General features: G+C 44.4%; 1 long non-coding RNA gene across 1 annotated transcript; it reads right to left on the bottom strand.

The window, feature by feature from the left end:
• Positions 1-1034: 1034 nt before the first annotated feature.
• On the bottom strand, positions 1035-6451 carry LOC123254844. Its single transcript, XR_006506711.1, has 3 exons — positions 6368-6451; positions 4387-4463; positions 1035-1160 (listed from the first exon to the last, which is right to left on the bottom strand). It is a non-coding gene; the product is annotated as an uncharacterized LOC123254844 (long non-coding RNA).
• Positions 6452-6772: the final 321 nt, after the last annotated feature.

The following is a 6772-nucleotide window of genomic DNA, read 5'->3' as shown; positions in this document are numbered from 1 at the left end:
CTCTTGGCCTTCTGTCTTAGTCTGTTACTAAGACAAAGTAAGTGTGTTTTCTTTCTTTCAGGGGGGTCCCCTGACACTCCCCAGCCTGGTGCTTTATCTACTGAGCCACCTAGCTGCCCCTGAGTCTTTTGGAAATAATCTTTCAGACTTGACTTTCAGTTAGCCAAAAAATTCAAATCACCAGAACAAATTTTCCCCCAAAGACTCTGATAGTTCAAAACATCTGAAATTGAAGAGAGGTGGGTTTACATAAAACCTAAAGTTTCTCTCCTCCTCCTGATCCACTATGCACACCAACTTTTCAGGAATATTTCTGATTCCCACCCACTTGTCGGGGCCTGGCCTGCTAATGACTTTCCTCAGCAAACCCTCTTGATGCCTGTCCCCTCCATCTGATGGCCTCTGCCTGCCCTGCTACAGAACCAGAAAGAGACCCTGGACAAATCACTTGACCTCTGATTGCCTGACAAAAGGAGCCATTGGAGAAAGAAATGGCAAACAGCTCCAGTATCTTTGCTAAGAAAACCCCATGGAGTCACAAAGAATTGGAGATGACTCAACAACAAAAAATTAATTCATTAATTTTATATACATAAAACACATGCATATATTATATACATACATACATAAAATTATTATTAGTGTTAGGAAAGATATGTATGGATTTCTTTTTTTTTTTTTTTTAACTCTTACCTTCCATCTTGGAGTCAATACTGTGTATTGGTTCCAAGGCAGAAGAGTGGTAAGGGTAGGCAACGGGGGTCAAGTGACTTGCCCAGGGTCACACAGCTGGGAAGTCTATTTGATAAAAAATAAAACCCACTGACCCAAAAAATATAATAAAAAGGAAAATGTGCATTCATCAAAAGTCATATTAGGAAGCCCTGTGCCCCTACTAAAATAAACCTTGTACATTTAATTCTAGATAACCACCTACTTCATTGACCAAGTCCTGTCGTGGTCCCAACTTCTCCCATTCTAAGGACCAGAGCTCAGGACAAAGCTGCTCTAGAAGACTGGGTACTCACCGGGTGGCTCCCCCGGGAACCAAACTTCAGGTAGGCAGGGAGTTCAATGTAGGAGCCCAGCAGCGTGAGGAGGCACAGGAGAAAATCCATGATTTGCAGAGACAGGAAGGGCAAAAGATGTCTCTCTCGGTTCTGAAAAAGAGAGTTATCTGACTGTTGGCCTGCTCTTCTTTCATTTCAGTCTTCACAATTAACCCTCTAGGAAAGAGTTAACTAACGGATCATGAAGGAACCTTGGGTCTAGAGAAGGGAAGGCCCTCCCACCCCATCTTCTAGAAAGATCACATGCCTTTGGATGCCCACCATCTTGGAAGCAAAAGGGTCCCCTGGGAAGAGTGACCACATCCATGTCTAAAACTTTCTACCTAAGTAAACTTGGGAAAGCCACATTGGGCCTTGGTTTCCTCAATTGTAAAATGAAGAATTTGGACTAGAAGGTCTTTGGGGCTCTCAGTCTGCAATCTTATGATACTTACCACCAGGCCATGGAAATGGCATGTAAAATTTAGGCCATTGATGAGTGGTTTGAAGAGGAGTCAGTGGGAAAGAGTTGGCTTGAATTATCCTAGCAAGAGATCACTGTGAATTCTGGAAATGACTGTAGAATGAATTGACCAAAGCTCTCATCCTTTTGGTCCCCAATAATACTGCTAGAAAGCACCTTATCTTGTGGTCCCTAGATAACAGGCGCTTTCCCTCCCAGAATTATAGATCTGTCAACCCAATGGGATGGGTGTCTATTGGTCTAATCTCAAGCAGTGTGGACAATGGCCAGCGTGACGATCTTCTGATGGTAAGAGGGTCTGACTGTTTGGTCCTTGTTCACTAAGGATAGTCCTCTTCCAGGATCTCATCCCCCATTGAGGTCATTAGAGATACACTGTTCATTGGCTCTAGCGTGTTTCCCAGGCCACAGAGGCAGGGAGGAGAGGTGGTTCCTCTTTCGAGTGATGCTGAGTCAAAAGCCTCATGACGGGACCCCACAGATACCACAGAACATCAGATCACTGTCAATCTTTCATCCATTTCTGGAGTATGAGAGTGGAAACATGCATGTTCTTTGCCCCAGAGGTCTCGTTCATATGGCCAAAGAGAGGTAGCAAGAGGGGGTCTATTTCCTGGGATAATTCAAGGTGGAAACCTTTGGCCTGAATTCTATCCCTTTGCCCCAATGGCTTGATGATTAAGCCTTAGACATGGGACTCTAGTCAAAGCATTACCACTAAGTCACTGTGTGACCTTGGGCTAGCTGCTTCCCTTCTCAAATCTCAAATTCCTCCTCTGTCCAGTGGAGAAAACAAGCCCAGACCTCGGTGAGGGATTATGAGATTGGCTATGAAAGGACTCTAAAAAGTATTGGTGCTAGATTTGTGTAAGGGCCTGGTGTTAATATTAAAGATTACCCCAGCCTTTTTTTTTTCCCTTAACCCTTACCTTCTATCTTAGAGCGCATACTGAGTATCAGTTCAAAGGCAGAAGAGTGGTAAGGGCAGGGCAATGAGGGTTGAGTGACTTGCCCAGGGTCACCCAACTTGGAAGTGTCTGAGGCCACATTTGAATCCAGGACCTCCCATCTCCAAGCCTGGCTCTCCACGTACTGAACTACCTAGTTGCCTCTCTCCCAGACTTTTGATAAATTAGCAGGGACTCAGTTCCTCACCAGAAGCCCAGAGATAGGATGCCACTCTTAGCTCATCAAAGACCAATAAAAATAGAAGATGAATCTTGCATCAATTGGTACAGAGACCTTACAGGGATTTGCTAGTGGATTTTTGGTGCAGGACCAAAAGGCTCTATGTGAGCCCTCAAATAATCCACTACAGGTCCACACAGTTTACTAGCCCTGTACCAATAGGGTGGCCAAAGAGAACCAGATTCCCTCAGGAAAATGGCAACTCCCTCCCCTCTCAATGGGATCCCAATGGTGGTTTATGTAAGTGGTCAGATATAAGGCTGGTTCCAAAAGAAGCTTCCAAATCAATCTCCAAATAGTTATTTTCATGGTGCTATGGAGTCGTCTCTTGATCATGTTTTCCAGCATTTGGTTCAGGGTAACCAACATTACCAACATGACCCTTCTAATCCTACTTCTACCAATTGCTCTGCATTGGACAAGTCTACACACAGAACCAGCCCCCAGGAAGCCGAGGACATTTCTCTTTGTAAGCCCTTCTGGGTCTTCTCTTTCCTCCCCTGACCTCTAGCCCCAAAGGACATTGGTAGGGACCCACCCAGATCTGCCTGATTCCAAAACAATTCCTCCCACTGTCCTCCACTGAAAACTCCCTCCCCTTGGTGTCTCTACTCTCAGTAGCTGCCAGGAAACTAAGGCTCCCTCTGAGAAACTCACTCACACTTAGGGGGAAATGACTAATAACAGTTTCCGGTGCTGTCCCACCCAAGGAGGATTGCTTTGCAATGGAAGAAACATGTTTTAGTTCAAAGAAATGGCTCTAATGATGGGATTTGGGGAACTCTGGGAGGCCAGCAGAGGAGAAAACTTAAGAGTGAAGGTGGCAAGGGAGGGTTCCTAAAAAGATACAGAACACTTTAGCAGCTGTTTTCTCTTTTGTTCTTCACAACAACCCCCTGAGACAGGCAAGGTAAGCATTCTTTTATCCATTTTAAAGATGAGTAAAACTGAGGCTCGGAAGGAGAAAGTGATCTGACCAAAGTCACGTAGAAAGTAACAGAGCCAGGAGATCAACCTTGATCTAATGACTCCAAAACCTGTGTTCTTTGTACTATACCAGTACCTATTATGCAACTAAATAAGGTAATAGGTAGAACCGAGAGTTGGAACCTGGAAACGAGAAAGCCTGAGTTCAGATCCTACCTCAGACGCTTAGTAGCTTCGTGACCCTTGGTAAATCCTTTAATCTCTGTCAGACTCAGTTTCCTCATCTGTAAAATGGGGGTAGTAATAGCACCTACCTTCCAGGACTGTTACAAGGATGCAATGAGGCATTGTGTGTAAAGTGCTTTCAAATATTAAGTGCTATAAATGTTGGCTATTGCAATGATTACATCCATAGATGTTGACCTATTGGATGTATCTACATACCTATGTGAGTCCCCAAATAAGCCAGTAGAGGTGCTCTGTACTAACAGGAGGCCACAGAGAAACATAGTCCTTTAAGAAGATGGTGGCTCTCCTCAATGGGATCCAAATGAGTCTCAGCCCCAAAAGCCACCCAGCATAGACACACACACAACTAATGACCCTTTGAAGCCACCAGAGAGCTCCTCTCCTCCTGGAGCTCTCTACGAAAGCTTCAAAGATGTCTTGCTGGGCAGGTGGGATGGAGAGAGGTTTCTGGTTCAGTGCTAACGGGCCATGCCACTGGCTGCCTCTTACCTTGAGTACGCCATAGAGCAGGCTCACGCTGATGATAAAAAGCATGATGATGAGCAGGAAGCTGGAAGCAATGTCCGCTGAAAACCAAAGGAAAGGACAGTGAGGGGCCAGAGGGGCCGGGCCGGTCAGAAAACTAGAATTCCTATGGGAACTCTGCTTCTTTCTAGCTGTGGGACCCATAGGCAAGCCATCCAATCGCTCTAATCCTCAGTTTTTTCACATGTCCAAGGTCCCTTCCACTTCTCATTTCCTGTTCTGATCTGATTTGACCTGATATGAGATGAGCAAGGCCATAGAGTAGAAAGAATGGTGAGATCTGGGTTTCTAGCACTGATGCTGGTACTAGCTTACTGTATGACCTTGGCAGAGTCACTTCCTCTCTAAGATACAATTTTTTCCCTTTAAACCTTTACCTTCTATCATAGAATCAATACTGTGCATTGGTTCCAAGATAGAGGAGCAGAAAGGGGTAGGTAATGGGGGTTGAGTGACTTGCCCAGGGTCACACAACTAGAAAGTGTCTGAGGTCACATTTGAACTCAGGACCTCCTATCTCCAGGCCTGGCTCTTAATCCACTGAGCCACTTTGCTGCCCCTTCAAGATACATTTTTTTTTACCTGTAAAATGAGAGAGTTGGAATGAATCATCTTTAAGATCCCCTCAAGTTCTGACATCCTATAGAACTTTCTAACCATCAAATCTGTCCAATCAACAAGTATTCATTAAACATTTACTATAGCTATAGCAGTCATTTCACCAGCCACTGGGGATACAGAAATAAAAATAAAGCAGCCTTTGGGGAGACCATATGGACATGGAGCTCCCTCACAGCTTTAGAGCTCTGCTCTCCAGTACACACAAAACAATCAGAAGGATCTGAGTTCAAATCCAACCTCAGACACTTAAAAGCTGTATGATCCTGGGTAAGTCACTTGACCTCTGTTTGCTTCAATTTCCTCATTTATAAAATGAAGATAATAATAGCAACTACCTCCCAGAACGGTTGTGGATCTCAAAAAAAGATAATATTTGTTTTTAAAAAAAAGTCACTTAACCCAGCTCCTAGCACGTATTAGGTGCTATGTAAATGTTTTAGTTTTGTTTTTATAACCCTTACCTCCTATCTTAGTATCAGTTCTAAGACAATAGAACAGCAAGGGTTAGACAATTGGGATTATATGATTTGCCCAGAATCACACAGGTAGGACATGTCTGAGGTCAGATTCGAACCCAAGATCTCCTGTCTCTAGGCCTGGCACTCTATCCACTGTGCTACATAGCTGCCCTATAAATGTTCTGTTGTTGAATAATTTCTGTTGTGATAGAAATGATAGAAATGACTCTTTGTGATCCCATTTGAGGCTTTTTAGGCAAAGATTCTAGAGTGCTATTTCCTTCTCAGGCTCCTTCTATAGATGAGGAAACTAAGGCAAATGGGGTTTAAGTGACTTGTCCAGAGTCACACAGCTATCTGAGGTTGGATTTGAACTCATGAACATGAGTCTTCCTCATGTTCATGTGCTTCCAGTGCTCTATCCACTGTGCCACCTAAGTGCTTGTATACATGTCAGCTATTATTATTAAATACAAAGTAGTTTGGGGTAGGGTAACAGGCACTGGGGCTGGGTTTTAAGGGAAACAAAAGATCTGAAAAGTCAGAGAAGAGAAAGGGACTTCAGACATGAAGGACAGCCAGTCCAAAGACTCAGAGTGGGAAAAGGGAGGTAAAGAACCAAATGTATTCAGCAGTGAAAAGGGCCATCTTATGAACTGTCTATCACTGGAAGTGGATCAGCAAAGATTGGGTGACCCAAAGAATTTGTAAATCACCACAGCTGCCAAAGTCCTGATTCCTCGTGCCATGGACTGACTGGGCTGTCCATAGATCCCTGCCCCTCATGCCACCCAGACAGCTCAGATTCTCTTCCTCAGCCCCTACCCTCCTACTCAAACCCTGACCTACCCTCCCCAGAAACATACCTATCTTGTAGTAGGAAGTCTGTGGGATTTTGCAATATCCTTTGCCGATGGCCACCTCCACAGAGTGCTCAATGAGAAGCAGCACACTCATGACCTAAAGAAGGAAGAAAAGAGATGGTTGGGGGATGTAAGACCACTGGGCATCCATTCCCAACTGGGTGGTAGCCAAGAGAAGGGTGACGACAATTCCAGAACATGTAGTGATGGATTAGAGTGGGAAAAGCTAGGGGAGAGGGAATGGAGCCATTGATCACCTCTGAGAGTCTCAGCACCCACCCAAGAAACTATAGTCCCAACCACAACCCCAAAAGACCACTGAATTTAATTCTACTAACACATATTTAGTTGGACTTGGAGTCATCTCTGCTCTGCCCTTTGGAACAATGGATCAGCATTGATTAATGT

The sequence above is a fragment of the Gracilinanus agilis genome, unplaced genomic scaffold, assembly GCF_016433145.1.
Source record: "Gracilinanus agilis isolate LMUSP501 unplaced genomic scaffold, AgileGrace unplaced_scaffold33779, whole genome shotgun sequence".
NCBI lineage: Eukaryota > Metazoa > Chordata > Mammalia > Didelphimorphia > Didelphidae > Gracilinanus > Gracilinanus agilis.
Note: the sequence above shows the minus strand (reverse complement) of the source record. Positions and strands in the feature narration are given on the sequence as shown.